Source organism: Cinclus cinclus, chromosome 15 (genome assembly GCF_963662255.1).
Source record: "Cinclus cinclus chromosome 15, bCinCin1.1, whole genome shotgun sequence".
Taxonomy (NCBI): domain Eukaryota; kingdom Metazoa; phylum Chordata; class Aves; order Passeriformes; family Cinclidae; genus Cinclus; species Cinclus cinclus.
Genome location: NC_085060.1, coordinates 20,800,935 through 20,823,688, shown reverse-complemented (window position 1 = coordinate 20,823,688; position 22,754 = coordinate 20,800,935).

The window sequence follows — 22,754 nt, the reverse complement described above, 5'->3', positions numbered from 1 at the left end:
AAGCTTCAGAACAGCAGGCTGTTCTGCTCAGCGTACGAGCCTGAAGTGAGTGGCAAGGGCTAAGGGGACAGTTCCAAGGCATCTAGCTTTCCTGCTAGCAATGCCATTTCTACCCTGCTGTGGATAACATTGTCCTATGCCCTTATGCTCCGAGAGACAGAGAGCACCTCGGCAGACGCAGTGCAGAGGGAAAGGACACAGTATCCGAGGGAGCGTGGCGCCGCTTAGGCGGGCAAAGCAGAAAGGTGCCGCCCGGCACTGGCTTTGACTCCCTGAGCTTCCTTGCTAGGACAGCAGCTGCCGAAAGCTGGCAACTAGGCTGCCAGAGTGCAGAATGTCGGCGGTCTGGCACGCCTGCTTGCCGAAAGCCAGGATCAGCGAGACAGCGTGCTAGGCTCTGTTTCACAGCACCTTGGAGAACACGCCCTTGAAGAATGCCGTCTCTGCTCCGCAAAAGCTCTGCCACAGTGAAGGTGGAAGAAGCAGCCTGTGGCCACGGGCAGAGCTGGTCACCAGCTGCGCCTAACTTTCCCAAGCAGCGAGAGCATTCTCAGCCGAGTTCTGCTTTGACAGAGCTATTGCTGAACTTTTGCAGTCCCGGAGGCTGCTGAAACCAAGGCTGTGTTCTGCCTCTTCATTCTTGCCTTCCTGTGCTCCAGCGAGAAGTGAAGCTCTGGCACGGCATTCAGCTTTGCCGCCTCTCTGCACGGAAAGCACTAGACAGAACTAGTGTGCTTCGTGCATGCTCTCTCCTCGCTTTTATGGTCACTGCTCTGCTTTTTGCTTGGCAGCGTTCAAAGGGTCCACGGCATACCTCTTGCACAGCGAGAGGTGGCCGGCGAGGAATACTTGCTGGCTTAAGTCGTTCCATGCTCAAGGCATTCATCAGAGCAACACCATGGGGGAAAAGAGGGGGGAACATTGCAGGACAAATTTCTATGCTGGAACATGATTGTCTGCGAGACAGCTCTCCGCAGCGCTAGTATTTGGCCAGGCTGAAATCAGCGCCACGGGAAGCCAATCTGACAAGCGGAGTGCAACGAGCGCGGCGATATGGGGCCACTTGGCAGGTGGCCGAAGAAAGACGGCTGCCCCGCGAATGTGTTGCCAGAAGGCAAGTTTCAGCAGGGCGTTCCGGGCGAGCTTAATGTGTAGCCGCACTTGTTCTAGGCGAGATTGTAGCCGAGAAGCTTTCCGTCTCCATTCACGAGACAAGAAAAGCAGAACGCAATGGTCTAGAGGGTTGAGAAGAAAAGTGCTCGTAGCGAGCTCGTTGCGGCAGAAGCGAAAGCCAGGAGCAGCGTGCTCGCTGCGAGCAGTAGACGGCGCTTCGCCTCCTTGGGAAGGAAATCGCGTCTGGGCACGAACGGCAGCCAGCGAAGCTTCAGAACAGCAGGCTGTTCTGCTCAGCGTACGAGCCTGAAGTGAGTGGCAAGGGCTAAGGGGACAGTTCCAAGCCATCTAGCTTTCCTGCTAGCAATGCCATTTCTACCCTGCTGTGGATAACATTGTCCTTTGCCCTTCTGCTCCGAGAGGCACAGAGCACCTCGGCAGACGCAGTGCAGAGGGAAAGGACACAGTATCCGAGGGAGCGTGACGCCGCTTAGGCGGGCAAAGCAGAAAGGTGCCGCCCGGCACTGGCTTTGACTCCCTGAGCTTCCTTGCTAGGACAGCAGCTGCCGAAAGCTGGCAACTAGGCTGCCAGAGTGCAGAATGTCAGCGGTCTGGCACGCCTGCTTGCCGAAAGCCAGGATCAGCGAGACAGCGTGCTAGGCTCTGTTTCACAGCACCTTGGAGAACACGCCCTTGAAGAATGCCGTCTCTGTTCCGCAAAAGCTCTGCCACAGTGAAGGTGGAAGAAGCAGCCTGTGGCCACGGGCAGAGCTGGTCAACAGCTGCGCCTAACTTTCCCAAGCTGCGAGGGCATTCTCAGCCGAGTTCTGCTTTGACAGAGCTATTGCTGAACTTTTGCAGTCCCGGAGGCTGCTGAAACCAAGGCTGTGTTCTGCCTCTTCATTCTTGCCTTCCTGTGCTCCAGCGAGAAGTGAAGCTCTGGCACGGCATTCAGCTTTGCCGCCTCTCTGCACGGAAAGCACTAGACAGAACTAGTGTGCTTCGTGCATGCTCTCTCCTCGCTTTTATGGTCACTGCTCTGCTTTTTGCTTGGCAGCGTTCAAAGGGTCCACGGCATACCTCTTGCACAGCGAGAGGTGGCCGGCGAGGAATACTTGCTGGCTTAAGTCGTTCCATGCTCAAGGCATTCATCAGAGCAACACCATGGGGGAAAAGAGGGGGGAACATTGCAGGACAAATTTCTATGCTGGAACATGATTGTCTGCGAGACAGCTCTCCGCAGCGCTAGTATTTGGCCAGGCTGAAATCAGCGCCACGGGAAGCCAATCTGACAAGCGGAGTGCAACGAGCGCGGCGATATGGGGCCACTTGGCAGGTGGCCGAAGAAAGACGGCTGCCCCGCGAATGTGGTGCCAGAAGGCAAGTTTCAGCAGGGCGTTCCGGGCGAGCTTAATGTGTAGCCGCAGTTGTTCTAGGCGAGATTGTAGCCGAGAAGCTTTCCGTCTCCATTCACGAGACAAGAAAAGCAGAACGCAATGGTCTAGAGGGTTGAGAAGAAAAGTGCTCGTAGCGAGCTCGTTGCGGCAGAAGCGAAAGCCAGGAGCAGCGTGCTCGCTGCGAGCAGTAGACGGCGCTTCGCCTCCTTGGGAAGGAAATGGCGTCTGGGCACGAACGGCAGCCAGCGAAGCTTCAGAACAGCAGGCTGTTCTGCTCAGCGTACGAGCCTGAAGTGAGTGGCAAGGGCTAAGGGGACAGTTCCAAGGCATCTAGCTTTCCTGCTAGCAATGCCATTTCTACCCTGCTGTGGATAACATTGTCCTTTGCCCTTCTGCTCCGAGAGGCACAGAGCACCTCGGCAGACGCAGTGCAGAGGGAAAGGACACAGTATCCGAGGGAGCGTGGCGCCGCTTAGGCGGGCAAAGCAGAAAGGTGCCGCCCGGCACTGGCTTTGACTCCCTGAGCTTCCTTGCTAGGACAGCAGCTGCCGAAAGCTGGCAACTAGGCTGCCAGAGTGCAGAATGTCGGCGGTCTGGCACGCCTGCTTGCCGAAAGCCAGGATCAGCGAGACAGCGTGCTAGGCTCTGTTTCACAGCACCTTGGAGAACACGCCCTTGAAGAATGCCGTCTCTGCTCCGCAAAAGCTCTGCCACAGTGAAGGTGGAAGAAGCAGCCTGTGGCCACGGGCAGAGCTGGTCAACAGCTGCGCCTAACTTTCCCAAGCTGCGAGAGCATTCTCAGCCGAGTTCTGCTTTGACAGAGCTATTGCTGAACTTTTGCAGTCCCGGAGGCTGCTGAAACCAAGGCTGTGTTCTGCCTCTTCATTCTTGCCTTCCTGTGCTCCAGCGAGAAGTGAAGCTCTGGCACGGCATTCAGCTTTGCCGCCTCTCTGCACGGAAAGCACTAGACAGAACTAGTGTGCTTCGTGCATGCTCTCTCCTCGCTTTTATGGTCACTGCTCTGCTTTTTGCTTGGCAGCGTTCAAAGGGTCCACGGCATACCTCTTGCACAGCGAGAGGTGGCCGGCGAGGAATACTTGCTGGCTTAAGTCGTTCCATGCTCAAGGCATTCATCAGAGCAACACCATGGGGGAAAAGAGGGGGGAACATTGCAGGACAAATTTCTATGCTGGAACAGGATTGTCTGCGAGACAGCTCTCCGCAGCGCTAGTATTTGGCCAGGCTGAAATCAGCGCCACGGGAAGCCAATCTGACAAGCGGAGTGCAACGAGCGCGGCGATATGGGGCCACTTGGCAGGTGGCCGAAGAAAGACGGCTGCCCCGCGAATGTGGTGCCAGAAGGCAAGTTTCAGCAGGGCGTTCCGGGCGAGCTTAATGTGTAGCCGCAGTTGTTCTAGGCGAGATTGTAGCCGAGAAGCTTTCCGTCTCCATTCACGAGACAAGAAAAGCAGAACGCAATGGTCTAGAGGGTTGAGAAGAAAAGTGCTCGTAGCGAGCTCGTTGCGGCAGAAGCGAAAGCCAGGAGCAGCGTGCTCGCTGCGAGAAGTAGACGGCGCTTCGCCTCCTTGGGAAGGAAATGGCGTCTGGGCACGAACGGCAGCCAGCGAAGCTTCAGAACAGCAGGCTGTTCTGCTCAGCGTACGAGCCTGAAGTGAGTGGCAAGGGCTAAGGGGACAGTTCCAAGGCATCTAGCTTTCCTGCTAGCAATGCCATTTCTACCCTGCTGTGGATAACATTGTCCTATGCCCTTATGCTCCGAGAGACAGAGAGCACCTCGGCAGACGCAGTGCAGAGGGAAAGGACACAGTATCCGAGGGAGCGTGGCGCCGCTTAGGCGGGCAAAGCAGAAAGGTGCCGCCCGGCACTGGCTTTGACTCCCTGAGCTTCCTTGCTAGGACAGCAGCTGCCGAAAGCTGGCAACTAGGCTGCCAGAGTGCAGAATGTCGGCGGTCTGGCACGCCTGCTTGCCGAAAGCCAGGATCAGCGAGACAGCGTGCTAGGCTCTGTTTCACAGCACCTTGGAGAACACGCCCTTGAAGAATGCCGTCTCTGCTCCGCAAAAGCTCTGCCACAGTGAAGGTGGAAGAAGCAGCCTGTGGCCACGGGCAGAGCTGGTCAACAGCTGCGCCTAACTTTCCCAAGCTGCGAGAGCATTCTCAGCCGAGTTCTGCTTTGACAGAGCTATTGCTGAACTTTTGCAGTCCCGGAGGCTGCTGAAACCAAGGCTGTGTTCTGCCTCTTCATTCTTGCCTTCCTGTGCTCCAGCGAGAAGTGAAGCTCTGGCACGGCATTCAGCTTTGCCGCCTCTCTGCACGGAAAGCACTAGACAGAACTAGTGTGCTTCGTGCATGCTCTCTCCTCGCTTTTATGGTCACTGCTCTGCTTTTTGCTTGGCAGCGTTCCAAGGGTCCACGGCATACCTCTTGCACAGCGAGAGGTGGCCGGCGAGGAATACTTGCTGGCTTAAGTCGTTCCATGCTCAAGGCATTCATCAGAGCAACACCATGGGGGAAAAGAGGGGGGAACATTGCAGGACAAATTTCTATGCTGGAACAGGATTGTCTGCGAGACAGCTCTCCGCAGCGCTAGTATTTGGCCAGGCTGAAATCAGCGCCACGGGAAGCCAATCTGACAAGCGGAGTGCAACGAGCGCGGCGATATGGGGCCACTTGGCAGGTGGCCGAAGAAAGACGGCTGCCCCGCGAATGTGGTGCCAGAAGGCAAGTTTCAGCAGGGCGTTCCGGGCGAGCTTAATGTGTAGCCGCAGTTGTTCTAGGCGAGATTGTAGCCGAGAAGCTTTCCGTCTCCATTCACGAGACAAGAAAAGCAGAACGCAATGGTTGCGGCAGAAGCGAAAGCCAGGAGCAGCGTGCTCGCTGCCAGAAGTAGACGGCGCTTCGCCTCCTTGGGAAGGAAATGGCGTCTGGGCACGAACGGCAGCCAGCGAAGCTTCAGAACAGCAGGCTGTTCTGCTCAGCGTACGAGCCTGAAGTGAGTGGCAAGGGCTAAGGGGACAGTTCCAAGGCATCTAGCTTTCCTGCTAGCAATGCCATTTCTACCCTGCTGTGGATAACATTGTCCTATGCCCTTATGCTCCGAGAGACAGAGAGCACCTCGGCAGACGCAGTGCAGAGGGAAAGGACACAGTATCCGAGGGAGCGTGGCGCCGCTTAGGCGGGCAAAGCAGAAAGGTGCCGCCCGGCACTGGCTTTGACTCCCTGAGCTTCCTTGCTAGGACAGCAGCTGCCGAAAGCTGGCAACTAGGCTGCCAGAGTGCAGAATGTCGGCGGTCTGGCACGCCTGCTTGCCGAAAGCCAGGATCAGCGAGACAGCGTGCTAGGCTCTGTTTCACAGCACCTTGGAGAACACGCCCTTGAAGAATGCCGTCTCTGCTCCGCAAAAGCTCTGCCACAGTGAAGGTGGAAGAAGCAGCCTGTGGCCACGGGCAGAGCTGGTCAACAGCTGCGCCTAACTTTCCCAAGCTGCGAGAGCATTCTCAGCCGAGTTCTGCTTTGACAGAGCTATTGCTGAACTTTTGCAGTCCCGGAGGCTGCTGAAACCAAGGCTGTGTTCTGCCTCTTCATTCTTGCCTTCCTGTGCTCCAGCGAGAAGTGAAGCTCTGGCACGGCATTCAGCTTTGCCGCCTCTCTGCACGGAAAGCACTAGACAGAACTAGTGTGCTTCGTGCATGCTCTCTCCTCGCTTTTATGCTCACTGCTCTGCTTTTTGCTTGGCAGCGTTCAAAGGGTCCACGGCATACCTCTTGCACAGCGAGAGGTGGCCGGCGAGGAATACTTGCTGGCTTAAGTCGTTCCATGCTCAAGGCATTCATCAGAGCAACACCATGGGGGAAAAGAGGGGGGAACATTGCAGGACAAATTTCTATGCTGGAACAGGATTGTCTGCGAGACAGCTCTCCGCAGCGCTAGTATTTGGCCAGGCTGAAATCAGCGCCACGGGAAGCCAATCTGACAAGCGGAGTGCAACGAGCGCGGCGATATGGGGCCACTTGGCAGGTGGCCGAAGAAAGACGGCTGCCCCGCGAATGTGGTGCCAGAAGGCAAGTTTCAGCAGGGCGTTCCGGGCGAGCTTAATGTGTAGCCGCACTTGTTCTAGGCGAGATTGTAGCCGAGAAGCTTTCCGTCTCCATTCACGAGACAAGAAAAGCAGAACGCAATGGTCTAGAGGGTTGAGAAGAAAAGTGCTCGTAGCGAGCTCGTTGCGGCAGAAGCGAAAGCCAGGAGCAGCGTGCTCGCTGCGAGCAGTAGACGGCGCTTCGCCTCCTTGGGAAGGAAATGGCGTCTGGGCACGAACGGCAGCCAGCGAAGCTTCAGAACAGCAGGCTGTTCTGCTCAGCGTACGAGCCTGAAGTGAGTGGCAAGGGCTAAGGGGACAGTTCCAAGCCATCTAGCTTTCCTGCTAGCAATGCCATTTCTACCCTGCTGTGGAAAACATTGTCCTTTGCCCTTCTGCTCCGAGAGGCACAGAGCACCTCGGCAGACGCAGTGCAGAGGGAAAGGACACAGTATCCGAGGGAGCGTGGCGCCGCTTAGGCGGGCAAAGCAGAAAGGTGCCGCCCGGCACTGGCTTTGACTCCCTGAGCTTCCTTGCTAGGACAGCAGCTGCCGAAAGCTGGCAACTAGGCTGCCAGAGTGCAGAATGTCGGCGGTCTGGCACGCCTGCTTGCCGAAAGCCAGGATCAGCGAGACAGCGTGCTAGGCTCTGTTTCACAGCACCTTGGAGAACACGCCCTTGAAGAATGCCGTCTCTGCTCCGCAAAAGCTCTGCCACAGTGAAGGTGGAAGAAGCAGCCTGTGGCCACGGGCAGAGCTGGTCAACAGCTGCGCCTAACTTTCCCAAGCTGCGAGAGCATTCTCAGCCGAGTTCTGCTTTGACAGAGCTATTGCTGAACTTTTGCAGTCCCGGAGGCTGCTGAAACCAAGGCTGTGTTCTGCCTCTTCATTCTTGCCTTCCTGTGCTCCAGCGAGAAGTGAAGCTCTGGCACGGCATTCAGCTTTGCCGCCTCTCTGCACGGAAAGCACTAGACAGAACTAGTGTGCTTCGTGCATGCTCTCTCCTCGCTTTTATGGTCACTGCTCTGCTTTTTGCTTGGCAGCGTTCAAAGGGTCCACGGCATACCTCTTGCACAGAGAGAGGTGGCCGGCGAGGAATACTTGCTGGCTTAAGTCGTTCCATGCTCAAGGCATTCATCAGAGCAACACCATGGGGGAAAAGAGGGGGGAACATTGCAGGACAAATTTCTATGCTGGAACAGGATTGTCTGCGAGACAGCTCTCCGCAGCGCTAGTATTTGGCCAGGCTGAAATCAGCGCCACGGGAAGCCAATCTGACAAGCGGAGTGCAACGAGCGCGGCGATATGGGGCCACTTGGCAGGTGGCCGAAGAAAGACGGCTGCCCCGCGAATGTGGTGCCAGAAGGCAAGTTTCAGCAGGGCGTTCCGGGCGAGCTTAATGTGTAGCCGCACTTGTTCTAGGCGAGATTGTAGCCGAGAAGCTTTCCGTCTCCATTCACGAGACAAGAAAAGCAGAACGCAATGGTCTAGAGGGTTGAGAAGAAAAGTGCTCGTAGCGAGCTCGTTGCGGCAGAAGCGAAAGCCAGGAGCAGCGTGCTCGCTGCGAGCAGTAGACGGCGCTTCGCCTCCTTGGGAAGGAAATCGCGTCTGGGCACGAACGGCAGCCAGCGAAGCTTCAGAACAGCAGGCTGTTCTGCTCAGCGTACGAGCCTGAAGTGAGTGGCAAGGGCTAAGGGGACAGTTCCAAGGCATCTAGCTTTCCTGCTAGCAATGCCATTTCTACCCTGCTGTGGATAACATTGTCCTTTGCCCTTCTGCTCCGAGAGGCACAGAGCACCTCGGCAGACGCAGTGCAGAGGGAAAGGACACAGTATCCGAGGGAGCGTGGCGCCGCTTAGGCGGGCAAAGCAGAAAGGTGCCGCCCGGCACTGGCTTTGACTCCCTGAGCTTCCTTGCTAGGACAGCAGCTGCCGAAAGCTGGCAACTAGGCTGCCAGAGTGCAGAATGTCAGCGGTCTGGCACGCCTGCTTGCCGAAAGCCAGTATCAGCGAGACAGCGTGCTAGGCTCTGTTTCACAGCACCTTGGAGAACACGCCCTTGAAGAATGCCGTCTCTGCTCCGCAAAAGCTCTGCCACAGTGAAGGTGGAAGAAGCAGCCTGTGGCCACGGGCAGAGCTGGTCAACAGCTGCGCCTAACTTTCCCAAGCTGCGAGAGCATTCTCAGCCGAGTTCTGCTTTGACAGAGCTAGTGCTGAACTTTTGCAGTCCCGGAGGCTGCTGAAACCAAGGCTGTGTTCTGCCTCTTCATTCTTGCCTTCCTGTGCTCCAGCGAGAAGTGAAGCTCTGGCACGGCATTCAGCTTTGCCGCCTCTCTGCACGGAAAGCACTAGACAGAATTAGTGTGCTTCGTGCATGCTCTCTCCTCGCTTTTATGCTCACTGCTCTGCTTTTTGCTTGGCAGCGTTCCAAGGGTCCACGGCATACCTCTTGCACCGCGAGAGGTGGCCGGCGAGGAATACTTGCTGGCTTAAGTCGTTCCATGCTCAAGGCATTCATCAGAGCAACACCATGGGGGAAAAGAGGGGGGAACATTGCAGGACAAATTTCTATGCTGGAACATGATTGTCTGCGAGACAGCTCTCCGCAGCGCTAGTATTTGGCCAGGCTGAAATCAGATCCACGGGAAGCCAATCTGACAAGCGGAGTGCAACGAGCGCGGCGATATGGGGCCACTTGGCAGGTGGCCGAAGAAAGACGGCTGCCCCGCGAATGTGGTGCCAGAAGGCAAGTTTCAGCAGGGCGTTCCGGGCGAGCTTAATGTGTAGCCGCAGTTGTTCTAGGCGAGATTGTAGCCGAGAAGCTTTCCGTCTCCATTCACGAGACAAGAAAAGCAGAACGCAATGGTCTAGAGGGTTGAGAAGAAAAGTGCTCGTAGCGAGCTCGTTGCGGCAGAAGCGAAAGCCAGGAGCAGCGTGCTCGCTGCGAGCAGTAGACGGCGCTTCGCCTCCTTGGGAAGGAAATCGCGTCTGGGCACGAACGGCAGCCAGCGAAGCTTCAGAACAGCAGGCTGTTCTGCTCAGCGTACGAGCCTGAAGTGAGTGGCAAGGGCTAAGGGGACAGTTCCAAGCCATCTAGCTTTCCTGCTAGCAATGCCATTTCTACCCTGCTGTGGAAAACATTGTCCTTTGCCCTTCTGCTCCGAGAGGCACAGAGCACCTCGGCAGACGCAGTGCAGAGGGAAAGGACACAGTATCCGAGGGAGCGTGGCGCCGCTTAGGCGGGCAAAGCAGAAAGGTGCCGCCCGGCACTGGCTTTGACTCCCTGAGCTTCCTTGCTAGGACAGCAGCTGCCGAAAGCTGGCAACTAGGCTGCCAGAGTGCAGAATGTCGGCGGTCTGGCACGCCTGCTTGCCGAAAGCCAGGATCAGCGAGACAGCGTGCTAGGCTCTGTTTCACAGCACCTTGGAGAACACGCCCTTGAAGAATGCCGTCTCTGCTCCGCAAAAGCTCTGCCACAGTGAAGGTGGAAGAAGCAGCCTGTGGCCACGGGCAGAGCTGGTCAACAGCTGCGCCTAACTTTCCCAAGCTGCGAGAGCATTCTCAGCCGAGTTCTGCTTTGACAGAGCTATTGCTGAACTTTTGCAGTCCCGGAGGCTGCTGAAACCAAGGCTGTGTTCTGCCTCTTCATTCTTGCCTTCCTGTGCTCCAGCGAGAAGTGAAGCTCTGGCACGGCATTCAGCTTTGCCGCCTCTCTGCACGGAAAGCACTAGACAGAACTAGTGTGCTTCGTGCATGCTCTCTCCTCGCTTTTATGGTCACTGCTCTGCTTTTTGCTTGGCAGCGTTCAAAGGGTCCACGGCATACCTCTTGCACAGCGAGAGGTGGCCGGCGAGGAATACTTGCTGGCTTAAGTCGTTCCATGCTCAAGGCATTCATCAGAGCAACACAATGGGGGAAAAGAGGGGGGAACATTGCAGGACAAATTTCTATGCTGGAACATGATTGTCTGCGAGACAGCTCTCCGCAGCGCTAGTATTTGGCCAGGCTGAAATCAGCGCCACGGGAAGCCAATCTGACAAGCGGAGTGCAACGAGCGCGGCGATATGGGGCCACTTGGCAGGTGGCCGAAGAAAGACGGCTGCCCCGCGAATGTGGTGCCAGAAGGCAAGTTTCAGCAGGGCGTTCCGGGCGAGCTTAATGTGTAGCCGCAGTTGTTCTAGGCGAGATTGTAGCCGAGAAGCTTTCCGTCTCCATTCACGAGACAAGAAAAGCAGAACGCAATGGTCTAGAGGGTTGAGAAGAAAAGTGCTCGTAGCGAGCTCGTTGCGGCAGAAGCGAAAGCCAGGAGCAGCGTGCTCGCTGCGAGCAGTAGACGGCGCTTCGCCTCCTTGGGAAGGAAATGGCGTCTGGGCACGAACGGCAGCCAGCGAAGCTTCAGAACAGCAGGCTGTTCTGCTCAGCGTACGAGCCTGAAGTGAGTGGCAAGGGCTAAGGGGACAGTTCCAAGCCATCTAGCTTTCCTGCTAGCAATGCCATTTCTACCCTGCTGTGGATAACATTGTCCTTTGCCCTTCTGCTCCGAGAGGCACAGAGCACCTCGGCAGACGCAGTGCAGAGGGAAAGGACACAGTATCCGAGGGAGCGTGGCGCCGCTTAGGCGGGCAAAGCAGAAAGGTGCCGCCCGGCACTGGCTTTGACTCCCTGAGCTTCCTTGCTAGGACAGCAGCTGCCGAAAGCTGGCAACTAGGCTGCCAGAGTGCAGAATGTCAGCGGTCTGGCACGCCTGCTTGCCGAAAGCCAGTATCAGCGAGACAGCGTGCTAGGCTCTGTTTCACAGCACCTTGGAGAACACGCCCTTGAAGAATGCCGTCTCTGTTCCGCAAAAGCTCTGCCACAGTGAAGGTGGAAGAAGCAGCCTGTGGCCACGGGCAGAGCTGGTCAACAGCTGCGCCTAACTTTCCCAAGCTGCGAGAGCATTCTCAGCCGAGTTCTGCTTTGACAGAGCTATTGCTGAACTTTTGCAGTCCCGGAGGCTGCTGAAACCAAGGCTGTGTTCTGCCTCTTCATTCTTGCCTTCCTGTGCTCCAGCGAGAAGTGAAGCTCTGGCACGGCATTCAGCTTTGCCGCCTCTCTGCACGGAAAGCACTAGACAGAACTAGTGTGCTTCGTGCATGCTCTCTCCTCGCTTTTATGCTCACTGCTCTGCTTTTTGCTTGGCAGCGTTCCAAGGGTCCACGGCATACCTCTTGCACCGCGAGAGGTGGCCGGCGAGGAATACTTGCTGGCTTAAATCGTTCCATGCTCAAGGCATTCATCAGAGCAACACCATGGGGGAAAAGAGGGGGGAACATTGCAGGACAAATTTCTATGCTGGAACATGATTGTCTGCGAGACAGCTCTCCGCAGCGCTAGTATTTGGCCAGGCTGAAATCAGATCCACGGGAAGCCAATCTGACAAGCGGAGTGCAACGAGCGCGGCGATATGGGGCCACTTGGCAGGTGGCCGAAGAAAGACGGCTGCCCCGCGAATGTGGTGCCAGAAGGCAAGTTTCAGCAGGGCGTTCCGGGCGAGCTTAATGTGTAGCCGCAGTTGTTCTAGGCGAGATTGTAGCCGAGAAGCTTTCCGTCTCCATTCACGAGACAAGAAAAGCAGAACGCAATGGTCTAGAGGGTTGAGAAGAAAAGTGCTCGTAGCGAGCTCGTTGCGGCAGAAGCGAAAGCCAGGAGCAGCGTGCTCGCTGCGAGCAGTAGACGGCGCTTCGCCTCCTTGGGAAGGAAATCGCGTCTGGGCACGAACGGCAGCCAGCGAAGCTTCAGAACAGCAGGCTGTTCTGCTCAGCGTACGAGCCTGAAGTGAGTGGCAAGGGCTAAGGGGACAGTTCCAAGCCATCTAGCTTTCCTGCTAGCAATGCCATTTCTACCCTGCTGTGGAAAACATTGTCCTTTGCCCTTCTGCTCCGAGAGGCACAGAGCACCTCGGCAGACGCAGTGCAGAGGGAAAGGACACAGTATCCGAGGGAGCGTGGCGCCGCTTAGGCGGGCAAAGCAGAAAGGTGCCGCCCGGCACTGGCTTTGACTCCCTGAGCTTCCTTGCTAGGACAGCAGCTGCCGAAAGCTGGCAACTAGGCTGCCAGAGTGCAGAATGTCGGCGGTCTGGCACGCCTGCTTGCCGAAAGCCAGGATCAGCGAGACAGCGTGCTAGGCTCTGTTTCACAGCACCTTGGAGAACACGCCCTTGAAGAATGCCGTCTCTGCTCCGCAAAAGCTCTGCCACAGTGAAGGTGGAAGAAGCAGCCTGTGGCCACGGGCAGAGCTGGTCAACAGCTGCGCCTAACTTTCCCAAGCTGCGAGAGCATTCTCAGCCGAGTTCTGCTTTGACAGAGCTATTGCTGAACTTTTGCAGCCCCGGAGGCTGCTGAAACCAAGGCTGTGTTCTGCCTCTTCATTCTTGCCTTCCTGTGCTCCAGCGAGAAGTGAAGCTCTGGCACGGCATTCAGCTTTGCCGCCTCTCTGCACGGAAAGCACTAGACAGAACTAGTGTGCTTCGTGCATGCTCTCTCCTCGCTTTTATGGTCACTGCTCTGCTTTTTGCTTGGCAGCGTTCAAAGGGTCCACGGCATACCTCTTGCACAGCGAGAGGTGGCCGGCGAGGAATACTTGCTGGCTTAAGTCGTTCCATGCTCAAGGCATTCATCAGAGCAACACCATGGGGGAAAAGAGGGGGGAACATTGCAGGACAAATTTCTATGCTGGAACAGGATTGTCTGCGAGACAGCTCTCCGCAGCGCTAGTATTTGGCCAGGCTGAAATCAGCGCCACGGGAAGCCAATCTGACAAGCGGAGTGCAACGAGCGCGGCGATATGGGGCCACTTGGCAGGTGGCCGAAGAAAGACGGCTGCCCCGCGAATGTGGTGCCAGAAGGCAAGTTTCAGCAGGGCGTTCCGGGCGAGCTTAATGTGTAGCCGCACTTGTTCTAGGCGAGATTGTAGCCGAGAAGCTTTCCGTCTCCATTCACGAGACAAGAAAAGCAGAACGCAATGGTTGCGGCAGAAGCGAAAGCCAGGAGCAGCGTGCTCGCTGCCAGAAGTAGACGGCGCTTCGCCTCCTTGGGAAGGAAATGGCGTCTGGGCACGAACGGCAGCCAGCGAAGCTTCAGAACAGCAGGCTGTTCTGCTCAGCGTACGAGCCTGAAGTGAGTGGCAAGGGCTAAGGGGACAGTTCCAAGGCATCTAGCTTTCCTGCTAGCAATGCCATTTCTACCCTGCTGTGGAAAACATTGTCCTTTGCCCTTCTGCTCCGAGAGGCACAGAGCACCTCGGCAGACGCAGTGCAGAGGGAAAGGACACAGTATCCGAGGGAGCGTGGCGCCGCTTAGGCGGGCAAAGCAGAAAGGTGCCGCCCGGCACTGGCTTTGACTCCCTGAGCTTCCTTGCTAGGACAGCAGCTGCCGAAAGCTGGCAACTAGGCTGCCAGAGTGCAGAATGTCGGCGGTCTGGCACGCCTGCTTGCCGAAAGCCAGGATCAGCGAGACAGCGTGCTAGGCTCTGTTTCACAGCACCTTGGAGAACACGCCCTTGAAGAATGCCGTCTCTGCTCCGCAAAAGCTCTGCCACAGTGAAGGTGGAAGAAGCAGCCTGTGGCCACGGGCAGAGCTGGTCAACAGCTGCGCCTAACTTTCCCAAGCTGCGAGAGCATTCTCAGCCGAGTTCTGCTTTGACAGAGCTATTGCTGAACTTTTGCAGTCCCGGAGGCTGCTGAAACCAAGGCTGTGTTCTGCCTCTTCATTCTTGCCTTCCTGTGCTCCAGCGAGAAGTGAAGCTCTGGCACGGCATTCAGCTTTGCCGCCTCTCTGCACGGAAAGCACTAGACAGAACTAGTGTGCTTCGTGCATGCTCTCTCCTCGCTTTTATGCTCACTGCTCTGCTTTTTGCTTGGCAGCGTTCAAAGGGTCCACGGCATACCTCTTGCACAGCGAGAGGTGGCCGGCGAGGAATACTTGCTGGCTTAAGTCGTTCCATGCTCAAGGCATTCATCAGAGCAACACCATGCGGGAAAAGAGGGGGGAACATTGCAGGACAAATTTCTATGCTGGAACAGGATTGTCTGCGAGACAGCTCTCCGCAGCGCTAGTATTTGGCCAGGCTGAAATCAGCGCCACGGGAAGCCAATCTGACAAGCGGAGTGCAACAAGCGCGGCGATATGGGGCCACTTGGCAGGTGGCCGAAGAAAGACGGCTGCCCCGCGAATGTGGTGCCAGAAGGCAAGTTTCAGCAGGGCGTTCCGGGCGAGCTTAATGTGTAGCCGCACTTGTTCTAGGCGAGATTGTAGCCGAGAAGCTTTCCGTCTCCATTCACGAGACAAGAAAAGCAGAACGCAATGGTTGCGGCAGAAGCGAAAGCCAGGAGCAGCGTGCTCGCTGCGAGAAGTAGACGGCGCTTCGCCTCCTTGGGAAGGAAATGGCGTCTGGGCACGAACGGCAGCCAGCGAAGCTTCAGAACAGCAGGCTGTTCTGCTCAGCGTACGAGCCTGAAGTGAGTGGCAAGGGCTAAGGGGACAGTTCCAAGGCATCTAGCTTTCCTGCTAGCAATGCCATTTCTACCCTGCTGTGGATAACATTGTCCTATGCCCTTATGCTCCGAGAGACAGAGAGCACCTCGGCAGACGCAGTGCAGAGGGAAAGGACACAGTATCCGAGGGAGCGTGGCGCCGCTTAGGCGGGCAAAGCAGAAAGGTGCCGCCCGGCACTGGCTTTGACTCCCTGAGCTTCCTTGCTAGGACAGCAGCTGCCGAAAGCTGGCAACTAGGCTGCCAGAGTGCAGAATGTCGGCGGTCTGGCACGCCTGCTTGCCGAAAGCCAGGATCAGCGAGACAGCGTGCTAGGCTCTGTTTCACAGCACCTTGGAGAACACGCCCTTGAAGAATGCCGTCTCTGCTCCGCAAAAGCTCTGCCACAGTGAAGGTGGAAGAAGCAGCCTGTGGCCACGGGCAGAGCTGGTCAACAGCTGCGCCTAACTTTCCCAAGCTGCGAGAGCATTCTCAGCCGAGTTCTGCTTTGACAGAGCTATTGCTGAACTTTTGCAGTCCCGGAGGCTGCTGAAACCAAGGCTGTGTTCTGCCTCTTCATTCTTGCCTTCCTGTGCTCCAGCGAGAAGTGAAGCTCTGGCACGGCATTCAGCTTTGCCGCCTCTCTGCACGGAAAGCACTAGACAGAACTAGTGTGCTTCGTGCATGCTCTCTCCTCGCTTTTATGCTCACTGCTCTGCTTTTTGCTTGGCAGCGTTCAAAGGGTCCACGGCATACCTCTTGCACAGCGAGAGGTGGCCGGCGAGGAATACTTGCTGGCTTAAGTCGTTCCATGCTCAAGGCATTCATCAGAGCAACACCATGCGGGAAAAGAGGGGGGAACATTGCAGGACAAATTTCTATGCTGGAACAGGATTGTCTGCGAGACAGCTCTCCGCAGCGCTAGTATTTGGCCAGGCTGAAATCAGCGCCACGGGAAGCCAATCTGACAAGCGGAGTGCAACAAGCGCGGCGATATGGGGCCACTTGGCAGGTGGCCGAAGAAAGACGGCTGCCCCGCGAATGTGGTGCCAGAAGGCAAGTTTCAGCAGGGCGTTCCGGGCGAGCTTAATGTGTAGCCGCACTTGTTCTAGGCGAGATTGTAGCCGAGAAGCTTTCCGTCTCCATTCACGAGACAAGAAAAGCAGAACGCAATGGTTGCGGCAGAAGCGAAAGCCAGGAGCAGCGTGCTCGCTGCGAGAAGTAGACGGCGCTTCGCCTCCTTGGGAAGGAAATGGCGTCTGGGCACGAACGGCAGCCAGCGAAGCTTCAGAACAGCAGGCTGTTCTGCTCAGCGTACGAGCCTGAAGTGAGTGGCAAGGGCTAAGGGGACAGTTCCAAGGCATCTAGCTTTCCTGCTAGCAATGCCATTTCTACCCTGCTGTGGATAACATTGTCCTATGCCCTTATGCTCCGAGAGACAGAGAGCACCTCGGCAGACGCAGTGCAGAGGGAAAGGACACAGTATCCGAGGGAGCGTGGCGCCGCTTAGGCGGGCAAAGCAGAAAGGTGCCGCCCGGCACTGGCTTTGACTCCCTGAGCTTCCTTGCTAGGACAGCAGCTGCCGAAAGCTGGCAACTAGGCTGCCAGAGTGCAGAATGTCGGCGGTCTGGCACGCCTGCTTGCCGAAAGCCAGGATCAGCGAGACAGCGTGCTAGGCTCTGTTTCACAGCACCTTGGAGAACACGCCCTTGAAGAATGCCGTCTCTGCTCCGCAAAAGCTCTGCCACAGTGAAGGTGGAAGAAGCAGCCTGTGGCCACGGGCAGAGCTGGTCAACAGCTGCGCCTAACTTTCCCAAGCTGCGAGAGCATTCTCAGCCGAGTTCTGCTTTGACAGAGCTATTGCTGAACTTTTGCAGTCCCGGAGGCTGCTGAAACCAAGGCTGTGTTCTGCCTCTTCATTCTTGCCTTCCTGTGCTCCAGCGAGAAGTGAAGCTCTGGCACGGCATTCAGCTTTGCCGCCTCTCTGCACGGAAAGCACTAGACAGAACTAGTGTGCTTCGTGCATGCTCTCTCCTCGCTTTTATGGTCACTGCTCTGCTTTTTGCTTGGCAGCGTTCCAAGGGTCCACGGCATACCTCTTGCACAGCGAGAGGTGGCCGGCGAGGAATACTTGCTGGCTTAAGTCGTTCCATGCTCAAGGCATTCATCAGAGCAACACCATGGGGGAAAAGAGGGGGGAACATTGCAGGACAAATTTCTATGCTGGAACAGGATTGTCTGCGAGACAGCTCTCCGCAGCGCTAGTATTTGGCCAGGCTGAAATCAGCGCCACGGGAAGCCAATCTGACAAGCGGAGTGCAACGAGCGCGGCGATATGGGGCCACTTGGCAGGTGGCCGAAGAAAGACGGCTGCCCCGCGAATGTGTTGCCAGAAGGCAAGTTTCAGCAGGGCGTTCCGGGCGAGCTTAATGTGTAGCCGCAGTTGTTCTAGGCGAGATTGTAGCCGAGAAGCTTTCCGTCTCCATTCACGAGACAAGAAAAGCAGAACGCAATGGTCTAGAGGGTTGAGAAGAAAAGTGCTCGTAGCGAGCTCGTTGCGGCAGAAGCGAAAGCCAGGAGCAGCGTGCTCGCTGCGAGCAGTAGACGGCGCTTCGCCTCCTTGGGAAGGAAATCGCGTCTGGGCACGAACGGCAGCCAGCGAAGCTTCAGAACAGCAGGCTGTTCTGCTCAGCGTACGAGCCTGAAGTGAGTGGCAAGGGCTAAGGGGACAGTTCCAAGGCATCTAGCTTTCCTGCTAGCAATGCCATTTCTACCCTGCTGTGGATAACATTGTCCTTTGCCCTTCTGCTCCGAGAGGCACAGAGCACCTCGGCAGACGCAGTGCAGAGGGAAAGGACACAGTATCCGAGGGAGCGTGGCGCCGCTTAGGCGGGCAAAGCAGAAAGGTGCCGCCCGGCACTGGCTTTGACTCCCTGAGCTTCCTTGCTAGGACAGCAGCTGCCGAAAGCTGGCAACTAGGCTGCCAGAGTGCAGAATGTCAGCGGTCTGGCACGCCTGCTTGCCGAAAGCCAGGATCAGCGAGACAGCGTGCTAGGCTCTGTTTCACAGCACCTTGGAGAACACGCCCTTGAAGAATGCCGTCTCTGTTCCGCAAAAGCTCTGCCACAGTGAAGGTGGAAGAAGCAGCCTGTGGCCACGGGCAGAGCTGGTCAACAGCTGCGCCTAACTTTCCCAAGCTGCGAGAGCATTCTCAGCCGAGTTCTGCTTTGACAGAGCTAGTGCTGAACTTTTGCAGTCCCGGAGGCTGCTGAAACCAAGGCTGTGTTCTGCCTCTTCATTCTTGCCTTCCTGTGCTCCAGCGAGAAGTGAAGCTCTGGCACGGCATTCAGCTTTGCCGCCTCTCTGCACGGAAAGCACTAGACAGAACTAGTGTGCTTCGTGCATGCTCTCTCCTCGCTTTTATGCTCACTGCTCTGCTTTTTGCTTGGCAGCGTTCCAAGGGTCCACGGCATACCTCTTGCACCGCGAGAGGTGGCCGGCGAGGAATACTTGCTGGCTTAAGTCGTTCCATGCTCAAGGCATTCATCAGAGCAACACCATGCGGGAAAAGAGGGGGGAACATTGCAGGACAAATTTCTATGCTGGAACAGGATTGTCTGCGAGACAGCTCTCCGCAGCGCTAGTATTTGGCCAGGCTGAAATCAGATCCACGGGAAGCCAATCTGACAAGCGGAGTGCAACGAGCGCGGCGATATGGGGCCACTTGGCAGGTGGCCGAAGAAAGACGGCTGCCCCGCGAATGTGGTGCCAGAAGGCAAGTTTCAGCAGGGCGTTCCGGGCGAGCTTAATGTGTAGCCGCAGTTGTTCTAGGCGAGATTGTAGCCGAGAAGCTTTCCGTCTCCATTCACGAGACAAGAAAAGCAGAACGCAATGGTCTAGAGGGTTGAGAAGAAAAGTGCTCGTAGCGAGCTCGTTGCGGCAGAAGCGAAAGCCAGGAGCAGCGTGCTCGCTGCGAGAAGTAGACGGCGCTTCGCCTCCTTGGGAAGGAAATGGCGTCTGGGCACGAACGGCAGCCAGCGAAGCTTCAGAACAGCAGGCTGTTCTGCTCAGCGTACGAGCCTGAAGTGAGTGGCAAGGGCTAAGGGGACAGTTCCAAGCCATCTAGCTTTCCTGCTAGCAATGCCATTTCTACCCTGCTGTGGAAAACATTGTCCTTTGCCCTTCTGCTCCGAGAGGCACAGAGCACCTCGGCAGACGCAGTGCAGAGGGAAAGGACACAGTATCCGAGGGAGCGTGGCGCCGCTTAGGCGGGCAAAGCAGAAAGGTGCCGCCCGGCACTGGCTTTGACTCCCTGAGCTTCCTTGCTAGGACAGCAGCTGCCGAAAGCTGGCAACTAGGCTGCCAGAGTGCAGAATGTCGGCGGTCTGGCACGCCTGCTTGCCGAAAGCCAGGATCAGCGAGACAGCGTGCTAGGCTCTGTTTCACAGCACCTTGGAGAACACGCCCTTGAAGAATGCCGTCTCTGCTCCGCAAAAGCTCTGCCACAGTGAAGGTGGAAGAAGCAGCCTGTGGCCACGGGCAGAGCTGGTCAACAGCTGCGCCTAACTTTCCCAAGCTGCGAGAGCATTCTCAGCCGAGTTCTGCTTTGACAGAGCTATTGCTGAACTTTTGCAGTCCCGGAGGCTGCTGAAACCAAGGCTGTGTTCTGCCTCTTCATTCTTGCCTTCCTGTGCTCCAGCGAGAAGTGAAGCTCTGGCACGGCATTCAGCTTTGCCGCCTCTCTGCACGGAAAGCACTAGACAGAACTAGTGTGCTTCGTGCATGCTCTCTCCTCGCTTTTATGCTCACTGCTCTGCTTTTTGCTTGGCAGCGTTCAAAGGGTCCACGGCATACCTCTTGCACAGCGAGAGGTGGCCGGCGAGGAATACTTGCTGGCTTAAGTCGTTCCATGCTCAAGGCATTCATCAGAGCAACACCATGCGGGAAAAGAGGGGGGAACATTGCAGGACAAATTTCTATGCTGGAACAGGATTGTCTGCGAGACAGCTCTCCGCAGCGCTAGTATTTGGCCAGGCTGAAATCAGCGCCACGGGAAGCCAATCTGACAAGCGGAGTGCAACAAGCGCGGCGATATGGGGCCACTTGGCAGGTGGCCGAAGAAAGACGGCTGCCCCGCGAATGTGGTGCCAGAAGGCAAGTTTCAGCAGGGCGTTCCGGGCGAGCTTAATGTGTAGCCGCACTTGTTCTAGGCGAGATTGTAGCCGAGAAGCTTTCCGTCTCCATTCACGAGACAAGAAAAGCAGAACGCAATGGTTGCGGCAGAAGCGAAAGCCAGGAGCAGCGTGCTCGCTGCGAGAAGTAGACGGCGCTTCGCCTCCTTGGGAAGGAAATGGCGTCTGGGCACGAACGGCAGCCAGCGAAGCTTCAGAACAGCAGGCTGTTCTGCTCAGCGTACGAGCCTGAAGTGAGTGGCAAGGGCTAAGGGGACAGTTCCAAGGCATCTAGCTTTCCTGCTAGCAATGCCATTTCTACCCTGCTGTGGATAACATTGTCCTATGCCCTTATGCTCCGAGAGACAGAGAGCACCTCGGCAGACGCAGTGCAGAGGGAAAGGACACAGTATCCGAGGGAGCGTGGCGCCGCTTAGGCGGGCAAAGCAGAAAGGTGCCGCCCGGCACTGGCTTTGACTCCCTGAGCTTCCTTGCTAGGACAGCAGCTGCCGAAAGCTGGCAACTAGGCTGCCAGAGTGCAGAATGTCGGCGGTCTGGCACGCCTGCTTGCCGAAAGCCAGGATCAGCGAGACAGCGTGCTAGGCTCTGTTTCACAGCACCTTGGAGAACACGCCCTTGAAGAATGCCGTCTCTGCTCCGCAAAAGCTCTGCCACAGTGAAGGTGGAAGAAGCAGCCTGTGGCCACGGGCAGAGCTGGTCAACAGCTGCGCCTAACTTTCCCAAGCAGCGAGAGCATTCTCAGCCGAGTTCTGCTTTGACAGAGCTATTGCTGAACTTTTGCAGTCCCGGAGGCTGCTGAAACCAAGGCTGTGTTCTGCCTCTTCATTCTTGCCTTCCTGTGCTCCAGCGAGAAGTGAAGCTCTGGCACGGCATTCAGCTTTGCCGCCTCTCTGCACGGAAAGCACTAGACAGAACTAGTGTGCTTCGTGCATGCTCTCTCCTCGCTTTTATGGTCACTGCTCTGCTTTTTGCTTGGCAGCGTTCAAAGGGTCCACGGCATACCTCTTGCACAGCGAGAGGTGGCCGGCGAGGAATACTTGCTGGCTTAAGTCGTTCCATGCTCAAGGCATTCATCAGAGCAACACAATGGGGGAAAAGAGGGGGGAACATTGCAGGACAAATTTCTATGCTGGAACATGATTGTCTGCGAGACAGCTCTCCGCAGCGCTAGTATTTGGCCAGGCTGAAATCAGCGCCACGGGAAGCCAATCTGACAAGCGGAGTGCAACGAGCGCGGCGATATGGGGCCACTTGGCAGGTGGCCGAAGAAAGACGGCTGCCCCGCGAATGTGTTGCCAGAAGGCAAGTTTCAGCAGGGCGTTCCGGGCGAGCTTAATGTGTAGCCGCACTTGTTCTAGGCGAGATTGTAGCCGAGAAGCTTTCCGTCTCCATTCACGAGACAAGAAAAGCAGAACGCAATGGTCTAGAGGGTTGAGAAGAAAAGTGCTCGTAGCGAGCTCGTTGCGGCAGAAGCGAAAGCCAGGAGCAGCGTGCTCGCTGCGAGCAGTAGACGGCGCTTCGCCTCCTTGGGAAGGAAATCGCGTCTGGGCACGAACGGCAGCCAGCGAAGCTTCAGAACAGCAGGCTGTTCTGCTCAGCGTACGAGCCTGAAGTGAGTGGCAAGGGCTAAGGGGACAGTTCCAAGGCATCTAGCTTTCCTGCTAGCAATGCCATTTCTACCCTGCTGTGGATAACATTGTCCTTTGCCCTTCTGCTCCGAGAGGCACAGAGCACCTCGGCAGACGCAGTGCAGAGGGAAAGGACACAGTATCCGAGGGAGCGTGGCGCCGCTTAGGCGGGCAAAGCAGAAAGGTGCCGCCCGGCACTGGCTTTGACTCCCTGAGCTTCCTTGCTAGGACAGCAGCTGCCGAAAGCTGGCAACTAGGCTGCCAGAGTGCAGAATGTCAGCGGTCTGGCACGCCTGCTTGCCGAAAGCCAGGATCAGCGAGACAGCGTGCTAGGCTCTGTTTCACAGCACCTTGGAGAACACGCCCTTGAAGAATGCCGTCTCTGTTCCGCAAAAGCTCTGCCACAGTGAAGGTGGAAGAAGCAGCCTGTGGCCACGGGCAGAGCTGGTCAACAGCTGCGCCTAACTTTCCCAAGCTGCGAGAGCATTCTCAGCCGAGTTCTGCTTTGACAGAGCTAGTGCTGAACTTTTGCAGTCCCGGAGGCTGCTGAAACCAAGGCTGTGTTCTGCCTCTTCATTCTTGCCTTCCTGTGCTCCAGCGAGAAGTGAAGCTCTGGCACGGCATTCAGCTTTGCCGCCTCTCTGCACGGAAAGCACTAGACAGAACTAGTGTGCTTCGTGCATGCTCTCTCCTCGCTTTTATGCTCACTGCTCTGCTTTTTGCTTGGCAGCGTTCCAAGGGTCCACGGCATACCTCTTGCACCGCGAGAGGTGGCCGGCGAGGAATACTTGCTGGCTTAAGTCGTTCCATGCTCAAGGCATTCA